Source organism: Babylonia areolata, chromosome 17, assembly GCF_041734735.1.
Source record: "Babylonia areolata isolate BAREFJ2019XMU chromosome 17, ASM4173473v1, whole genome shotgun sequence".
Taxonomy (NCBI): Eukaryota; Metazoa; Mollusca; class Gastropoda; order Neogastropoda; family Buccinidae; genus Babylonia; species Babylonia areolata.
Window position 1 is genome coordinate 20,065,791 of NC_134892.1, and position 20,000 is coordinate 20,085,790.

The 20,000-nt window shown below is 41.2% G+C and overlaps 1 protein-coding gene across 2 annotated transcripts in view; it reads right to left on the reverse strand.

Annotated features, from left to right (window-relative positions):
- The window catches only part of LOC143291511 (monocarboxylate transporter 5-like), a 53,756-nt gene that overhangs the window by 18,972 nt on the left and 14,784 nt on the right, over nucleotides 1-20,000 (reverse strand). For both annotated transcript variants that reach the window (XM_076601399.1, XM_076601400.1), the window contains exon 2: nucleotides 742-838. The gene's annotated coding sequence lies outside the window, so the exon portion shown is untranslated. The remainder of the gene's footprint in view (nucleotides 1-741; nucleotides 839-20,000) is intronic.

Below are 20,000 nucleotides of genomic sequence, written 5' to 3' on the forward strand. Positions count from 1 at the left end.
CCATGACAACAAAAGGGTTGTTCCTTGCAAAACATCTGTAGGAAAATTCAGTTTGATAGGAAAGCAAAATATCATTGCAGCCAATTACGGATGAATCCATCAAGATGTTTTATTCATTTCAGACAAAGACATAGCCAGTGTAGTAATGAATAAACATGACCAAATAAAGTGGACGAATACACAGATAGTGTACCATCATCAGATTAATTAAGAAATAGCAGGGAAGGCACAGAGAGATAAGGGGGTGGGGTTGGAGGATTAATGAGAAGTGAGAGAAAGATAGATAACTTGGGTGGAAGGGTGGGGGGTGAGGGGGAAAAGAGAGAGGGGTGGAGGAAGAGAGAACGAACGAAATTTTAGAGAGAGAGAGAGAGAGAGAGAAAGAGAGACAGAGACAGAGAAGGAGAGAGAGAGAGAAAGAGAGAGAGAAGGATGGGGGAATACAGAGGAGAGTGAGGGGGGAGAGAGAGAGGAAGAGAGAGAGAGAGTGGGGGGGGGGGCATGATGGAGGAGAAATAGAGAGAGAGAAAGCGAGAGAGGGGGAGCGAAAACACGTGCGCGCGCGTGATTGTGTGTGTGTGTGTGTGTGTGTGTGTGTGTGCGTGTGTGCTTGTGTGTGTGTGTGCATGTGTGTATGTGTGTGAATGTGTGTGTGTGTGTGTGTGTGTGTGTGTGTGCGTACGTCTATGCCTGGCTGTGTGAGAGAGTGAGCGTGCGTGTGTGCTCGAGCGTGTGACTCACCCTGATTTCAGACTGCTACGGACACAAGCAGAACTCCCTGTCAGATGATTCCACGCTGAAACTGACACGAACTCACAGACCACGAACTGCTGCAAGTCTGTAACCATGCCAAAAACCACAAGACATCGTTATTGGAAAATTCCCAGTTGAACCCATGCCTTACAAAATCATCTTTAACTCCTTGTCTGTCGCTGGAGATTGGCCATTGTATGATAGTCAGTCATGCTCGACTATGACCATCAAGAACAGCAGAGAAGGTAGCTGCTGTCCCCGACTATCTGGGCTATAATTTGATTGTAGTGGAGAGTGTCTTGCCCAAGTTACATCCCTACTCTGTCGGCCAAGAGGGTTTTAGGGCAGTCAGCGTTGGGATGGTTCCAAAAGGCCAACTAGCCCCCAAGGCTGCAGCACTAAGAGCCAGTGCAATTTTGCGTCCTAGTTTGAGAGTCATAGTCCTCCACAAAAGACTAAGCAGGAAACGATTTCCCATTGCAGTGGAGAAACCATTGATGATGATTACTGGTGCCAAAGCGCTGTGATTTGTCTCTGCACAAGATTCAGCGCTATATAAATACCATTATTATTATTGTTATTACCTCACTGAGGAAAGACTGACTTTCACAGTCAAGATTGTCAGTCACCGTTCTTTCTCTTGAACTCGTTATTTCGGGATGGCATTGTTTTTTTGTTCTACAAAATCAGTCACACCGCTTAAAAGCATTTAAGAAGTAGTAATCATATATCAAACACACTAATATCATCTCATGTCACTGATGTTCAGAAGTCAAAGGGTTAAACTAAAAAAAAGCCTTCTGTTGTATCTTTCGTACACAAATCATCAACTGTATGAGTGTGTATGTGCATGTGCCTGAAATCTGATTGAATGACACAGGAAACGAATGATGAGCGCCCAGTGACAGCCGTCAGTCGGCTCTACCCAGGTAGGCAGCCTGTTGTGTAAATGACCCCGTGTTTGTAAAGCGCTTTGTGCTTGGTCTCCGACCGAGGATAGGCGCTATATAAGGTATCCATATCAATCAAAAAACTGTCATGAATTGTGTCCTTGAATTGATCAATTAATAGTACTCAGCAGTCTATCCTTTCATTCGCCACTCCATACTCTCTCTTTTTTCTTCTTTTCTTCTTTTAAAGTCCAAATTCAGCGATCTATGTGGACAGAACAAAAAATGAACTAACAACAAGGACATTTCACGTTTCGAAAATCCCTTGGCACAACTGGCATATCGTAGACCTGCTGTGTTTCACATGACAACTGTAATTCGCACGGAATATCATTTCACCGCACTTATAACAAAAATCAAAATTTCACAATCAGCAACACCAACAAGTTTGTAAACTGACAAAGACAAATTCATTGACGTCTTATTCAGTCGGCTGTAAAATATTGATCAAGTTTGAAGAAAACAAAGAAGAAAATAACATACAAAGACCAATGCAATCACGAATCGAGTTTGAAAAAAAAGTAGAAGAAAATAACATAAAAAGACTAATTCAACCACATCTGTTTTAGTCCACAGTAAATTCTTAAGTCCAGCTAAAAATGATTTTGAAAATCACGTTGAAGAAGAACAGTTCTGTTTTAGTCCACTGATTAACTCACTCAGTACGGCCACTTCTCTTTTCTCCTCTACACAGATCCCTCGGATGTCCAGTGGGTGTCTGAATGACCCAACCTTTAGCTTCCGTCGTCAGAATTGTGGTATTCTTTGTCAATATTCACGTCTTTAGTATAAGAGCCTTCCGCTTGCAATATTTTGATGATAGTAATTGGGGTGAAACGCTGTTAACGTCGTCTCTTTCGCTGTTCGTATAGAGAGTTAAAATCTAAAAAAGAAAAAGAAAAAAAAAGAGAGATAAACTAGCATAGCATAAAACCAACCAGTTCTCACGCATCTTGTTCAGCCCACGTAAACCAAGTAAAAAATATTGAAAATCATGTAAAATGGATTAATTCACAACCCGCTCAGTCCTTTGCAAAAAAAAACCCACAAAAAACAAAAAAACACCACGTCATTTTTAAGTGAAAATAACACGTAAAAGCCCACTCGTGTACATACGAGTGAACGTGAGAGTTGCAGCTCACGTACGAAGAAGAAGGAGAAGAAAAATAACATAATAAAAGCCCACTCAACCCCGTTTTGCTCATTTGACGTAAATGAAAAGTATTCTTATCAAGGTGAAAAAAAAAGAAAGAAAAAAAAGACCAGTTTACTCACATCTCGCTTATTCCCCGTAAATCAAAAATATATTTAAAATAACGTAAAAAAACACATAAATAAATGAATAATAGAAAATCAATTTACCCCTATTTTACCGTTAATCAAAAGTATTTTAAAGACAACATAAAAAAAAAAGAAAGACCAGTTTACTCACATCTCCCTCATTCCCCGTAAAACAACAACAACAACAACAAAATAAAAATAAAATAAAATAAAATAACGCAAAACAACAACAACAACATCGTCAACAATACTACTACTACTACTACTACTAAAATCATTTTAGCCAAATTTCGCTATAAATCAAAAGTATTTCAAGGACAGCATAAAAAAGAGAGAAAGACCACTATACCCAAATCTCTCTAAGTTCAAGTAAATCACAAGTATTCTTTTTAAAATAACGTAGAGAGAGAGAGACAGACAGACAGACAGAGAGAGAGAGAGAGCAATTTACCCAAATTTTACCCAGTACATGTTAAAAAAAAAGAGTAAAAAATACTGAAAATAACGTAAACCGACCAATTCACCTTACACTTTGCTGAGACATTTGCAAAATCTTAACCCAGTTTAAACACTAGTGAGAACGAAAAAGAAGATAACACTAATTCACTCACGTCTGTTTCAGTCCATGTAAAATCGAAATCTTCTCTTTTTTTTAACCGAGGAAGCCTGACCAACTTGCTAAAACCCAACGCACTTCTCAGGGCCTTGGGAGCCCTGACTGTAAGTCTGTATAAAACGAAATAATGTGTGAAGTGTTGGCCTGGAGGTAACGCGTCCGCCTAGGAAGCGAGAGAATCTGAGCGCACTGGTTCGCATCACACCGGCAGTCGAGGGTATGCGCTCGCTTTCGTTGGGAACATTTCGTCGGGACTCTTTGGTTATTTTTAGCGAGAACTGCGTGCGCATGCGCGTCTCCATTGCCGGTTTTTCTTGGTCACCGAATTACTAAAATATTGTAGTGGAAATCGTCTGATGATATGATCGAAAAGTTGTCCGAAGAAAGGCAGTGCACACCTCAAAAAAAAGTTTACGGTGATGGGCTGCCCATGTCGTCAAGTGACCTTTTTTGTCGCTCTGCAAGCGACGAAATACTCCCGACAAAAGCGTGTGCATAACCTCCCTATTTTCTCCCCGCCACTAGACCTTGAGTGGTAGTCTGGAGGCTAGTCATTCAGATGAGACGATAAACCGAGGTTCCGTGTGCACATGCATTTAGCGCACAAAAAGAACCCACGGCAACAAAAGGGTTGCCCTTGGCAAATTCTGTAGAAAAATCCACTTCGATAGGAAAACAAACCTGGAGTGATGGCCTAGAGGTAACACGTCCGCTTAAGAAGCGAGAGAATCTGAGCGCGCTGGTTCGAATCACGGCTCAGCCGCCGATATTTTCTCCCCCTCCACTAGTCCTTGAGTGGTACTCTGGAAGCTAGTCATTCAGATGAGATGATAAACCGAGGTCCCGTGTGCACATGCACTTAGCACACGTGAAAGAACCCACGTCAACAAAAGGGTTGTTCCTGGCAAAATTCTGTAGTTAAATCGACAGGAAAAACAAATAAAACTGTACGCAGGAAAAAAAGGGGGTGGGGGGGTGGGGGGGTGGGGTGGCGTTGTAGTGTAGCGACGCACTTTCCCTGGGGCTAGCAGCCGGAATTTCACACAGAGAAATTTGTTGTGACAAAAAGGGGTAGTAATACAAATACAAATAAATAAACATATGAATACATTCGTTAGAAATAGAACATATCAAAAACGAAAGATGCTTAGAAGGCAAAAAAACGACAACAAACAAACACGGAAATAAAATAAGACTTCATAAAAATCCAACAGCAACAATAACCACCACCAAAAATGGATTACAGTACTAGCGAACTTGTGCGCGGCCTAAACACGCAAGCATACTCACAGAATCGTTCCCTGGAACTACCTTTCTCTGTGAAAGTCCGACTTGCTCTGACTGTGTCTTCAGCTGAAGACGGAGTCTTATGCTTGTAGAATGCCTGCTGTGTTGGTCTGTATGTAACAGTCCACATACGGTTATAGTAACAGAAGTGATAACAGACCGATCGTGTTACGAGTATTGGTCAGTGTGCGTGTGTGTGTGTGTGCGTGTGTGAGAGAGAGAGAGAGTATGTGTGTGTTTGTATGCACTAGAAGACCTCTGTGAGAGAGAGAGAGAGAGAGAGAGAGAGAGAGAGTATGTGTGTGTGTATACTAGAAGACCTGTGTGTGTGTGTGTGTGTGTGAGAGAGAGAGAGAGAGAGAGAGTGAGAGAGAGAGAGAGAGAAAGTGTGTGTGTGCATGCACTAGAAGACCTCTGTATGTGTGTGTGTGTGTGTGTGTGTGTGTGTGTGTGCTATTGTTGATGTGTGTTTGTGTGTTATTGTTGATGTTGTCGTTTTCGGTCTGCTCTTCAGCCTTTCTCTCTTACTGTCGATCTCAGTTATTGTGTGTGTGTGTGTGTGTGTGTGTGTGTGTGTGTGGCAGGGGGTGGGGGCGTGGAGGGGGAGGGGTGGGGGTGGACAAGGTGGAAGGATATCGTGTGAAAGATAGACAGTGACAGTCGGTCGAAGACAAAGACTGATAATGAATGGCTTGAATGGTTTAGATTTAAAAACAACAACAACAACAACAGCAACAACTCAACATGGTAAGTGTACACCAGTATCAGTAGCAGTATCAGTAGCTCAAGGAGGCGTCACTGCGTTCGGTCAAATCCATATACGCTGCACCAACATCTGCCAAGCAGATGCCTGACCAGCAGCGTAACCCAACGTGTACACAGAATACTTGAAGAGAGAGAGAGAGAGAGAGAGAGAGAGACAGAGACAGGGACAGAGACAGAGAGGCAGACAGAGACAGACAGACAGACAGACAGAGATGCACATCGACAATGTGAGAGAGACAGACAAAGAAAGAGAAAGACAAAGCATGAGTGAAAGAGGTGGGAGAAAAAGATATATATATATATATATAGAGAGAGAGAGAGAGAGAGAGAGAGGGAGGGAGAGAGAGGGAGGGAGAGATCAGACACAGAGATCAGACAGAGAGAGAAAGTGTGTGAGAGAGAGAGGGAGGGAGAGAAAGGGAGAGAGAGAGAGAAGAGAGAGAGAGATGAAAGAGAGACAGACAGACACAGGGAGAGATCAGACACAGAGAGAGATAGAGTGAGAGAGAGAGACAGAGACAGAGACAGATAGAGAGAAACACCGTACCTAGGTACCCCCACGGCTACACACCAAACCACCAATATCCCAGCAACGAATACGATTTGCTCAGCCGCCATGTTGCTAACCTTCAAACCATGGGAGTCCCAAATAAAATAAATCGCCGCTGATACCGAGAGAATAGCCTCCCTTTCCGCTGACTCCTCAAAGTTTGCATACGTATGATAATGACACAGGTCATGATCGTGCACTTGAGGGTCTAATCTTGGGGAACAGTCTGCTTCAAACAAAAGTAGCGTAACCTCCACTTCTGTGGCAGCGAGCAACAATGGCGTACGAACCGACCCCCTTTCGGCCAGAACTCGAAACTGGGACAAGGGTCTTGGCTTGACACGACAATCGGTCTCTATAACTCTCCTTGACTGAGAGTTATCTGCCTTAATTTGATGCAGATTACATCAAGCCACTCAGTATCAATTTCCCTGCCTGTGTCTTTTTGTCTACGATATCACTGTCTGTCTTTCAAACTCTATCACAGTCTTTCAAACTCTATCAGTCGCCTGGTAGAGGGATGATGAATGTTGAGCGTGGAAGGGGGGTGGGGGGAAGGGGGCGTGTGGGGGGGAGAGAGGGAGGGGGTGGGGGGGGATTAAACGAAGCCATATCGGATTTTACCCGTCACTCGCCCCATCGCTTAGTAACGGGAACGCTTGACAATAACGCGTCAGGACATTGACACGCAGTCTGGCCGGCCGTGGGTCCTTTTGGGTAATTTCCTATCTCCTAAATTTGCTCAGATGGCGCGCGGTGGGTTGCAAACATGTCGTCCTTATTGACACGTAAAGTCTGGCCGATGTACAGGCTTAACTTTGGAGGATGAGTGTTTAGCTTGACTTGACTTGACAAGACAAGGGGGTTGGGGGGAGTGTTTTGAAGCAGTGACTTAACATGATAAGGAAATTGCTTAATTTGGCATTGTGGTCAAACACGTGTTTGATAATCGTTTCAAAGATTGGGGGCAAGGGGCCTGGTACCGAGGATGGCATGTTCTGTAAACAAGATGTGTTTCTCCCTTCCATCGTTTCCCTCCATTACCTCCTTTTTTCCCTTTTGTTGTTTGTCTTATCCGATGACAATGACGAGGCAGAGGATGATAACGGTTAATGATGGTGATATTCATGATGATGATGATGATGATTACAATGATCAAGTGGAGTGATGGCCTAGAGGTAACGCGTCCGCATAGGAAGCGAGAGAATCTGAGCGCGCTGGTTCGAATCACGGCTCAGCCGCCGATATTTTCTCTCCCTTCACTAGACCTTGAGTGGTGGTTGGGACGCTAGTCATTTGGATGAGATGATAAACCGAGGTCCCGTGTGCAGCACACACTTAGCGCACGTAAAAGAAGCCATGGCAACAAAAGGGTTGTTCCTGGCAAAATTCTGTAGAAAAATCCACTTCAATAGGAAACAAACCTGGAGTGATGGCCTAGAGGTAACACGTCCACTTAAGAAGCGAGAGAATCTGAGCGTGCTGGTTCGAATCACGGCTCAGCTGCCGATAGTTTCTTCCCCTCCACTAGACCTTGAGTGGTGGTTGGGACGCTAGTCATTCGGATGAGATGATAAACCGAGGTCCCGTGTGCAGCACGCACTTAGCGTATGTAAAAGAACCCACAGCAACAAAAGGGTAGTTCCTGGCAAAATTCTGTAGAAAAATCTACGTAAATAGGAAAAACAAATAAAACTGCACGCAGGAAAATACAAAAAAAAAAGAAAAAAAGGGTGGTGCTGTAGTATAGTGACGTGCTCTCCCTGGGGAGAGCAGACCGAATTTCACACAGAGAAATCTGTTTACAAATTACAAAATACAAAACGATGATGATGGTGGTTGTGATGATGGTAATAATGGGCTGGTGATGATAATGACGATGCTGATGATGACCATGGTGACGACGGGCGCAATAGCCGAGTGATTAAAGCGTTGACTTTCAATCTCAGGTTCCCGGGTTCGAATCTCGGTGACAGCGCCTGGTGGGTAGAGAGTGAGGATTTTTTCCAATCTTCCAGGTCAACATATGTGCAGACCTGCTTGTGTCTGAACCACCTTCGTGTGTATACGTAACGCAGAAGATCAAATACGCACGTTAAAGATCCTGTAATCCATGTCAGCATTCGGTGGGTTATGGATACAAGAACATACCCAACATGCACACCCCCAAGGAAGGAGTGTGGCTGCCTACATGGCGGGGTAAATAAACAAAAACGGTCATACACGTAAAATGTTGCATATCTGCCTGAGTGTGTATATGTGCGTACCTGAAATCTGATTGAATGACACAGGAAACGAATGATGAGCACCCAGAGGCAGCTGTCAGTCGGCTCTACCCAGGCAGGTAGCTTGTGTAAATGACTCCATGCTTGTAAAGTGCTTAGAGCTTGGTCTCTGACCGAGGATAGGTGCTATGTAAGTATCCATATCAATCAATCAATCAGTGATGATGAGGGTACTTTATTACCACACTCTAGAATTGTGCTTCATCATTTTCGTCCACCCCCTGTCTCTTTCTCTTTATATGTGTGCTTTTGTAACTGGTGTAGATTAGCAAGGACAGGTTGGAAGAATGGGTCATGCCCAAAATCTTAATCCTTGAATAAAAAAAGTTCTGAGTTCGTCTCTGTTCGTCTCTCTGTATTTCTGTCTGCATGTCTGTCACTTCGTCTGTCTCTCTGTCGCTGTTTCAACTTTGACATTAAAAGAAATAAAGATGACTGCATACATCAGACAAAACAAAGGTGGCGCTGTACAGCGGTGGACTAAGCATCCAGGACCTCAAAGAGATAATTACATCGAAATTAAAACAAACAACAAACAAACAAAAACAAGAAAACACAATGTATGGAACATACATGTGGAGTGATGGCCTAGAGGTAACGGATCCGCCTAAGAAGCGAGAGAATCTGAGCACGCTGGTTCGAATCACGGCTCAGCGGCCGATATTTTTTCCCCCTCCACTAGAACTTGAGTGGTAGTCTGGACACTAGTCATTCGGATCAGACGATAAACCGAGGGCCCGTGCGCAGCATGCACTTAGCGCATGTAAAAGAACCCACGGGAACAAAAGGGTTGTTCCTGGCAAAATTCTGTAGAAAATTCAGCTTCGATTGGGAAAACAAATAAAACTGCACGGCGCAGGCAAAAAATACAAAGAAATGGGTGGCACTGTAGTGTAGCGACGCGCTCTCCCTGTGGAGAGCAGCCCGAATTTCACACAGAGAAATCTGTTGTGATAAAAAGAGAACTACAAATACAAACTGGAATAAAATCCTGTCCAGCGCAACGTGACATGACGCAGCTCAACACAACACGGTACATTACAACACAGCACAGAATTGTAGAAATATGCAGTGCAATACAGGATAGGACAGCACAGCATAACAAAGTAAATCACAGCACACTATTGCACAGTACAGTACAGTACAGCACAACACAACACAACACAGCGCAGCACAGTACAGCACAACACAGCACAGTACAGTACAGTACAGTACAGCACAGCACAACACAATACAGCGCAGCACAGTACAGCACAACACAGCACAGCACAGTACAGCACAACACAGCACAGAACAGTAAAGTACAGCACAGCATAGTACAGCACAACACAGTACAGCACAGTGCATCACAGAACAGCACATCACATCAAGGCACAGCACAACACAGCACAGCATAGCACAACACAGCACGGAACGGCCCGGCCTGGCACAACACAGCACAGCACAGTACAGCACAACACAACACAGCACAGCACAGTACAACACAACACAGCACAGTACAGCACAGCACAGCACAGCACAACACAGCACAGCACAGTACAGCAAAACACAGCACAGCACAGCACAGTACAACACAACACAGCACAGTACAGCACAACACAGTACAACATACTACAGCACAACACAGCACAGCACAGTACAGCACAGCATAGTACAGCACAACACAGCACAGCACAGTACAGCACAACACAGCACAGCACAGCACAATACAGCACAGCACAGTACAGTACAGCACAACACAGTACAACATTCTACAGCACAACACAGCACAGCACAGCACAGCACAATACAGCACATCACAGTACAGCACAACACAACACAGCAAAGCACAGTACAGCATAACACAACACAGCACAGCACAGTACAGCACAACACAGTACAACATGCTACAGCACAACACAGCACAGCACAATACAGCACAGCACAGTACAGCACAACACAGCACAGCAAAGCTGTGGATTCGAACCCACACCCTCACAGACTCTCTGTATTGGCAGCTGAGTGTCTTAATCATTTCTGCCACCTATTTCTTTACATTTTGATATTAACTCTCTCCATATGAACGGCGAAAGAGACGACGTTAACAGCGTTTCACCCCAATTACCACCATCAAAATATTGCAAGCGGAAGGCTCTTATACTGAAGAGGTGAATGTTGACAAAGAATACCACAATTCTGACGACGGAAGCTAAAGGTTGGGTCATTCAGACACCCACTGGACATCCGAGAGGTCTGTGTAGAGGAGAAGAGAGGACTGGCCGTACTGATTGAGTTAACACAGCTTTTATCATGTTTCACAATGGTTCATCAGTTTTGAGGGGTAACTGTAATGGACAATAGAATGTAGCAGACAAGTGAAGTGATGGCCTAGAGGTAACGCGTCCGCAGTAGTATAAGAGATGGGGGTTCTATATACAACTTTTTTGGGCGTATTAGCTTGTGTTAACTAGAGCGGAAAAAAAGTTAGGGTGAATTGATTTTCGGCGAGTTCCACTGCACAAAGTCTGGACCACAGCCAATTTTTTTTTTTTTTCCCACCAATATTGGAACATAGCCAATTTCTTCCACGAGCGTCGACCAATTTTTTTTTTCTGGCACGATGCCAACAAATTTCCATTTGAACAAAAGGATTTCTATTGTATATAGACGAAAATGGTTTGGGCGAAAACATATATGGAAGAAATGTACAGTGCAACCTACAAGAACATGGGCATTCGATGTGCCAAAAATGTAGCAATCCATCTATTGCTAGAAAATACCTACGAGAACAATCTCGTGCCAGATATTTCCAATGTGGACTATCTAGCAAACAACAAAGGTAGAACAACTCTACAACCTCTAGAAGGTCTTCCAACTTTTGTAGACGATTTGTATGTATATGGCTATTTGCGACAAAAAGAGTGTATGTATGTCGGTGGAAAATTGCTGTGTGGCAACGACGGATCCGCAAAAAGAATTGTATCTAGAATTTCGACTGCAATATGTGGACTTGTGGAAAAACAAAGTATACAAACTGCCATATCGCAGACAATATCTATGCAGGCAGACTCCAAATCTAGCACAATACGCAGTACAGTACAAAGAATAGAAAAAGACACGAATGCAAAAGCAAGAAAACGTTGGGAGACTATATATGCAAACGAAAAGCCATATGGTATATTTGTTGCAAAAATTGATGTGTCCGAAATTGCAATACAAGACCTACACAAAATATTGCCAATGCTAGAAGAACAGCTGCTAGGACATGGGTATGGTATATATTCTATAGACTATACAAGAGATTTTTCTGGTACACTCGATAGACAAACACTAGTAGACTATCTTGTAGAAGAACTAGACTATAGAGGACAAGGCGACTTTGCAAGTGCTATTGCTTGCGATGCACCAACAATACTAGACAATACAGATAGTGTTGGCAAACATGTATGTACATGGATATCCAAACACAATGGCTATACAATGCGAACAAAACTATACAACAAAATAGTATCCAATTTCGAGGCAGGAGAAGTACGAGAACAATTTGGTGGACATCTAGCAGACTATGTAGACTGTCCAAACGAGCATCTTCGAAAAACATTCTTGCATCCAGATGTACAAAAGAGAGGCTGCACTAGAATAGAAGTATCTTTGTATGCTTGTAGCAATCGTACTCCAGAAAAAGGAGACGAACTAGTGGAAAACGTATTGGAGATAGTTTCGCCACAAGATAGACAACTGTTTGTAGAACAACCAGCAACCCAACAATGGCAGAATATTGCAAGCGTTCTAGATCGTTGTTTTGTTCTTGGCGATAGACCAAATTCCACAATATATGTATGTTGGTATGCACATACTAGAACAAAGAGAATATCTGGCATTCGTGTATCTCCAACAGCTGCAACAGTGGAAGACGACAAAAAATGGAATATCGCTGTAGAATGGGCTATATGCGATTTTGGATTTCGCAATTGTCCTATCTTCCACATCGATATTCTAGCTGCAGACAACGATGGTATACAATACACCAAACTACGTTGCTACACAAAAAATGCGAAAACAATACTAGCAGCATGTAGGAGACCAGTACAAATACACAAAGATGCACCAAGTCCATATATTCTTCTTCCACCAACAAATATAGTAGAATGGGAATGGCGTACACACAAATGTAGTACTATTGGAAAAGAGAAATCTGCATACAGTGTTGTGGAAGTTCCACACAGCAGAGAGTTCTCCACTCTATCCACCCGAAATCGAGAAAAAAGACTACAAGACATAGAAGAGTGTATGGCAGTAGAAAATTGGAAAAAAGATGCATGGAACTATCTAGAACAAAAGCAAATAGAATACCAACAGAATATAGAACATAGAAAACAAGAGCTGGAACAAATACAAGAGTATATACTAGAAAACGAGAGACTCCTTGCTATTTCGAATAGTGTTCGAGAAGTTGTAGAAACAATCCTTTCCAAACAAGAAACCAAAAAAGTGGCAAATATAGCAGACAAAGATAGAATATGGTCCATACTCGGCTATAGGTTGCAAAAAGACAAGACAAATAGAGAATACTATAGAATAGTACTTGGAGCAAAAGATACAGAAGACGTTGTTGCTGTATGGTCGACCAATGGACTACAAAAGTTGTTGTCTGCTGCAGAAAAGTATGTGGAAAAGAAAAAAGACAAATTCGAAAGAGAGCTGTGTTGGTTTCCAAGAGAGGCATGGGAAATAGGATTTTGTAGACCTATCCAATACAACAGCAAACTAGAAAAAAGTAGAAATGGACTAGATATTCGTATACAACCAGCCAAAGAGTTCTACAAAGACAAAGAGACTATACGTTGGAATCCTATAGACGTTGTAGTAGCACCCGACCTTGTAGAACTTCCATCTCTACAAGAAATAGCACTAGAGAAAGAATACGACAAACTAGAAATAGATACAAAACGAGAACTACAGGAAACAGTTGCACCAAATTCGAAGCAACAAATACGAACACTAGACATGCCACCTGGTACCTACATTTGCAAAAAATATGCAACTACAATGTACAGAGGAAACAACCGAACTGTACTATTTCTAGTCCCCAAAGGAGACGACGGAGAACCTACTACAGACGAAGAACATCCAGTATATGGACATTTCCTAGAGAAAGAAATAGAACGCATTGGTGGAACACTATACAAAACAAAAAGTCCACTACTGTGCTATATTGGAGTAGAAAAAACAACTCCACAACGCAAAAAAGATAGAATAGTATCTATTGTGGCAACAACCTGCGAAGATTGTACAGACTAGCATATTCTTCCACCTGGCAGACAAACATAGTATTTCCCACAATATGCAACTGCATATCGTTTCTTGTTGTATTTTCCAAGAATGTGTGGTGCTGGATCTACATGCTCTGCAGCATATTGTTCTATTTCTCCATCGTTTTCTGTGGAGAAACACATTTTTTGTGCACTATTGTTGTAGCGCTGTTCTTCTTTTGCAAATTCTTCGAAGTCGAAGTGTGGAAAGTGTGGTGGATCGAATAGGATAGGCATTTTCTATATATACAATATATACAAATAGAAAAATATACAAAACATACTACATCCACGAATTGCACACAAATAGACTCTATGCTATCCTATTCCATTTCGAAAGGGTTTCTAGACTTTGTTGGGATTGTTTCTTTGGCAATATCTCCAGATGTCTTCTTTGGGAGATGGACAAATTGTCGATCTTCTTCGGGTATGTTCCAAACACCATTTTTCTTTGTAGCTTTCCATGTTTTGTACAATATAGAACCAACTGCAAGTGCAATTGGTAGAATATAGCATGCAGTGTTGTATACACAAACGCTATTTTGTATCTGTTCCAACAAAGATTTGGACTCTTCCACTACGTCTTCTCGTATTTGTTCTACAATGTTGTCCTCTACATCCAACAAAGATAGTATTTCTATGGACATATCTTTGCTTTCTTGTAGTAGAATATTGTTTTGTTCTATGCGAGTATCTATATTTTGCAACAGTTTGTACAAATCGTCTATGCTTTTCTTTTCTGCATTGTCCTGCACTACAGGCAGAACACTGTCTGTATCCTTGTTTGTATTTTCCGGTACTACAGGGAAAACATTTTTGTTCTTTGCCTCTCGCCATATTTTGTACAATCTATTTGTACCAATACCAAATTTCTTTTTGGCATCCTCTGCAGACATTCTGCCATGCAGAGATTCTATTTCTTCTATTTCTTCGTGCGACAAATCTTTCTTCCGTGGCATATTCCTATATTTTCCTATCCACATTTGTCCAAAAGACTAGGAAATACCAGGATTCCTGGAAAAAACTAGGAAAATGCTATGCAATTGCAATACATCCTAGGAAAGTGCTGTGCAATGCTATACAAATGCTATACAAATGCTATACAATGCTATACAATGCTATACAAATGCTATACAAATGCTATACAATGCTATACAAATGCTTCACACTTTCCTAGGATGTATTGCAATTGCATAGCATTTGTATAGCATTGTATAGCATTGTATAGCATTTGTATAGCATTTGTATAGCATTGCACAGCACTTTCCTAGGATGTATTGCAATTGCATAGCATTTTCCTAGTTTTTTCCAGGAATCCTGGTATTTCCTAGTCTTTTGGACAAATGTGGGTAGGAAAATATAGGAATATGCCACGGAAGAAAGATTTGTCGCACGAAGAAATAGAAGAAATAGAATCTCTGCATGGCAGAATGTCTGCAGAGGATGCCAAAAAGAAATTTGGTATTGGTACAAATAGATTGTACAAAATATGGCGAGAGGCAAAGAACAAAAATGTTTTGCCTGTAGTACCGGAAAATACAAACAAGGATACAGACAGTGTTCTGCCTGTAGTGCAGGACAATGCAGAAAAGAAAAGCATAGACGATTTGTACAAACTGTTGCAAAATATAGATACTCGCATAGAACAAAACAATATTCTACTACAAGAAAGCAAAGATATGTCCATAGAAATACTATCTTTGTTGGATGTAGAGGAAGAGGACAACATTGTAGAACAAATACGAGAAGACGTAGTGGAAGAGTCCAAATCTTTGTTGGAACAGATACAAAATAGCGTTTGTGTATACAACACTGCATGCTATATTCTACCAATTGCACTTGCAGTTGGTTCTATATTGTACAAAACATGGAAAGCTACAAAGAAAAATGGTGTTTGGAACATACCCGAAGAAGATCGACAATTTGTCCATCTCCCAAAGAAGACATCTGGAGATATTGCCAAAGAAACAATCCCAACAAAGTCTAGAAACCCTTTCGAAATGGAATAGGATAGCATAGAGTCTATTTGTGTGCAATTCGTGGATGTAGTATGTTTTGTATATTTTTCTATTTGTATATATTGTATATATTGTATATATAGAAAATGCCTATCCTATTCGATCCACCACACTTTCCACACTTCGACTTCGAAGAATTTGCAAAAGAAGAACAGCGCTACAACAATAGTGCACAAAAAATGTGTTTCTCCACAGAAAACGATGGAGAAATAGAACAATATGCTGCAGAGCATGTAGATCCAGCACCACACATTCTTGGAAAATACAACAAGAAACGATATGCAGTTGCATATTGTGGGAAATACTATGTTTGTCTGCCAGGTGGAAGAATATGCTAGTCTGTACAATCTTCGCAGGTTGTTGCCACAATAGATACTATTCTATCTTTTTTGCGTTGTGGAGTTGTTTTTTCTACTCCAATATAGCACAGTAGTGGACTTTTTGTTTTGTATAGTGTTCCACCAATGCGTTCTATTTCTTTCTCTAGGAAATGTCCATATACTGGATGTTCTTCGTCTGTAGTAGGTTCTCCGTCGTCTCCTTTGGGGACTAGAAATAGTACAGTTCGGTTGTTTCCTCTGTACATTGTAGTTGCATATTTTTTGCAAATGTAGGTACCAGGTGGCATGTCTAGTGTTCGTATTTGTTGCTTCGAATTTGGTGCAACTGTTTCCTGTAGTTCTCGTTTTGTATCTATTTCTAGTTTGTCGTATTCTTTCTCTAGTGCTATTTCTTGTAGAGATGGAAGTTCTACAAGGTCGGGTGCTACTACAACGTCTATAGGATTCCAACGTATAGTCTCTTTGTCTTTGTAGAACTCTTTGGCTGGTTGTATACGAATATCTAGTCCATTTCTACTTTTTTCTAGTTTGCTGTTGTATTGGATAGGTCTACAAAATCCTATTTCCCATGCCTCTCTTGGAAACCAACACAGCTCTCTTTCGAATTTGTCTTTTTTCTTTTCCACATACTTTTCTGCAGCAGACAACAACTTTTGTAGTCCATTGGTCGACCATACAGCAACAACGTCTTCTGTATCTTTTGCTCCAAGTACTATTCTATAGTATTCTCTATTTGTCTTGTCTTTTTGCAACCTATAGCCGAGTATGGACCATATTCTATCTTTGTCTGCTATATTTGCCACTTTTTTGGTTTCTTGTTTGGAAAGGATTGTTTCTACAACTTCTCGAACACTATTCGAAATAGCAAGGAGTCTCTCGTTTTCTAGTATATACTCTTGTATTTGTTCCAGCTCTTGTTTTCTATGTTCTATATTCTGTTGGTATTCTATTTGCTTTTGTTCTAGATAGTTCCATGCATCTTTTTTCCAATTTTCTACTGCCATACACTCTTCTATGTCTTGTAGTCTTTTTTCTCGATTTCGGGTGGATAGAGTGGAGAACTCTCTGCTGTGTGGAACTTCCACAACACTGTATGCAGATTTCTCTTTTCCAATAGTACTACATTTGTGTGTACGCCATTCCCATTCTACTATATTTGTTGGTGGAAGAAGAATATATGGACTTGGTGCATCTTTGTGTATTTGTACTGGTCTCCTACATGCTGCTAGTATTGTTTTCGCATTTTTTGTGTAGCAACGTAGTTTGGTGTATTGTATACCATCGTTGTCTGCAGCTAGAATATCGATGTGGAAGATAGGACAATTGCGAAATCCAAAATCGCATATAGCCCATTCTACAGCGATATTCCATTTTTTGTCGTCTTCCACTGTTGCAGCTGTTGGAGATACACGAATGCCAGATATTCTCTTTGTTCTAGTATGTGCATACCAACATACATATATTGTGGAATTTGGTCTATCGCCAAGAACAAAACAACGATCTAGAACGCTTGCAATATTCTGCCATTGTTGGGTTGCTGGTTGTTCTACAAACAGTTGTCTATCTTGTGGCGAAACTATCTCCAATACGTTTTCCACTAGTTCGTCTCCTTTTTCTGGAGTACGATTGCTACAAGCATACAAAGATACTTCTATTCTAGTGCAGCCTCTCTTTTGTACATCTGGATGCAAGAATGTTTTTCGAAGATGCTCGTTTGGACAGTCTACATAGTCTGCTAGATGTCCACCAAATTGTTCTCGTACTTCTCCTGCCTCGAAATTGGATACTATTTTGTTGTATAGTTTTGTTCGCATTGTATAGCCATTGTGTTTGGATATCCATGTACATACATGTTTGCCAACACTATCTGTATTGTCTAGTATTGTTGGTGCATCGCAAGCAATAGCACTTGCAAAGTCGCCTTGTCCTCTATAGTCTAGTTCTTCTACAAGATAGTCTACTAGTGTTTGTCTATCGAGTGTACCAGAAAAATCTCTTGTATAGTCTATAGAATATATACCATACCCATGTCCTAGCAGCTGTTCTTCTAGCATTGGCAATATTTTGTGTAGGTCTTGTATTGCAATTTCGGACACATCAATTTTTGCAACAAATATACCATATGGCTTTTCGTTTGCATATATAGTCTCCCAACGTTTTCTTGCTTTTGCATTCGTGTCTTTTTCTATTCTTTGTACTGTACTGCGTATTGTGCTAGATTTGGAGTCTGCCTGCATAGATATTGTCTGCGATATGGCAGTTTGTATACTTTGTTTTTCCACAAGTCCACATATTGCAGTCGAAATTCTAGATACAATTCTTTTTGCGGATCCGTCGTTGCCACACAGCAATTTTCCACCGACATACATACACTCTTTTTGTCGCAAATAGCCATATACATACAAATCGTCTACAAAAGTTGGAAGACCTTCTAGAGGTTGTAGAGTTGTTCTACCTTTGTTGTTTGCTAGATAGTCCACATTGGAAATATCTGGCACGAGATTGTTCTCGTAGGTATTTTCTAGCAATAGATGGATTGCTACATTTTTGGCACATCGAATGCCCATGTTCTTGTAGGTTGCACTGTACATTTCTTCCATATATGTTTTCGCCCAAACCATTTTCGTCTATATACAATAGAAATCCTTTTGTTCAAATGGAAATTTGTTGGCATCGTGCCAGAAAAAAAAAAAATTGGTCGACGCTCGTGGAAGAAATTGGCTATGTTCCAATATTGGTGGAAAAAAAAATTGGCTGTGGTCCAGACTTTGTGCAGTGGAACTCGCCGAAAATCAATTCACCCTAACTTTTTTTCCGCTCTAGTAAGCGTAGCATTGGTCTCCCCCTCCAAAGCATCAAACCCCAGTGCTTTAATCAACTCAGTTTTATTCATAGATTCATGATTAGGAATCTCTTTTCTTGAAGCGAGATCACGGTAATATTTTTCAGAATATCGTTGCACCATTTTTCTCTCTATATATACTATTATATTTTTTTCTCTAATAGGATTTTTTTACAAGTTGATCAATCTCTGAATCCAATGATTACTCCACCAAAGGGTGGAATATACCCTCTTGAATAAGTTTCAAAAGGGTCAATTTCATCATCGTCATCATCATCATCAGAAATATAACCCTCAGAGTCGCTTGAATGTTCTCCACAATCGGGTATAGGATCAATCTTTTTCTCCATGGGAGGAGGCTTCTCTTTTTTATACTTACATTTACAACAAATAACATACTTCGTACGTACATAAAGGTTGCATTTTATACAAAGTACTGGAAGTGACATTCCTTTTCTATGACATTTAATATGATCTTTACAATAGAGCCCCATGCAAGCTCGACCGCATACTCTATTTGTTTTAACTTGGGGGTACTCACAAATGTTATGTGGAAAAGGCATTATTTTTTCTATATATACAATATAATCTTTTCTCTAATAGGGTGATCACAATCTTCGCGCGCGGGTGGGAAGATACGCGGAGGCAGGCTGTGCGCGGGACCACTCTCCCGTTCCCACTACACACGCCGTGCGGTCGCTTGCCAGCACACACACACACGGGGAACGGGGTGACCGTTTCGCTCCCCATACACAAAACTGGTTATAACTGGTTTTAACTTGATTTTTTTTTTATGCTTGAGGGCGGTATTGCGCGGTTTTGGGCTGGGGTCGGTTGTATATAGAACCCCCATGACCGTTTCACTCCCCCATACACATATCCAACCATCATTTTTTTTTTTATCTTGTGATTTGGCTCTCCGTACACATATAACTTGTTTTAACTTTATATTTTTTTTTTATGCTTGAGGGTCATATTACTCCAACATACACAGGTTTTGACTAAATTTTTTTTATGCTTG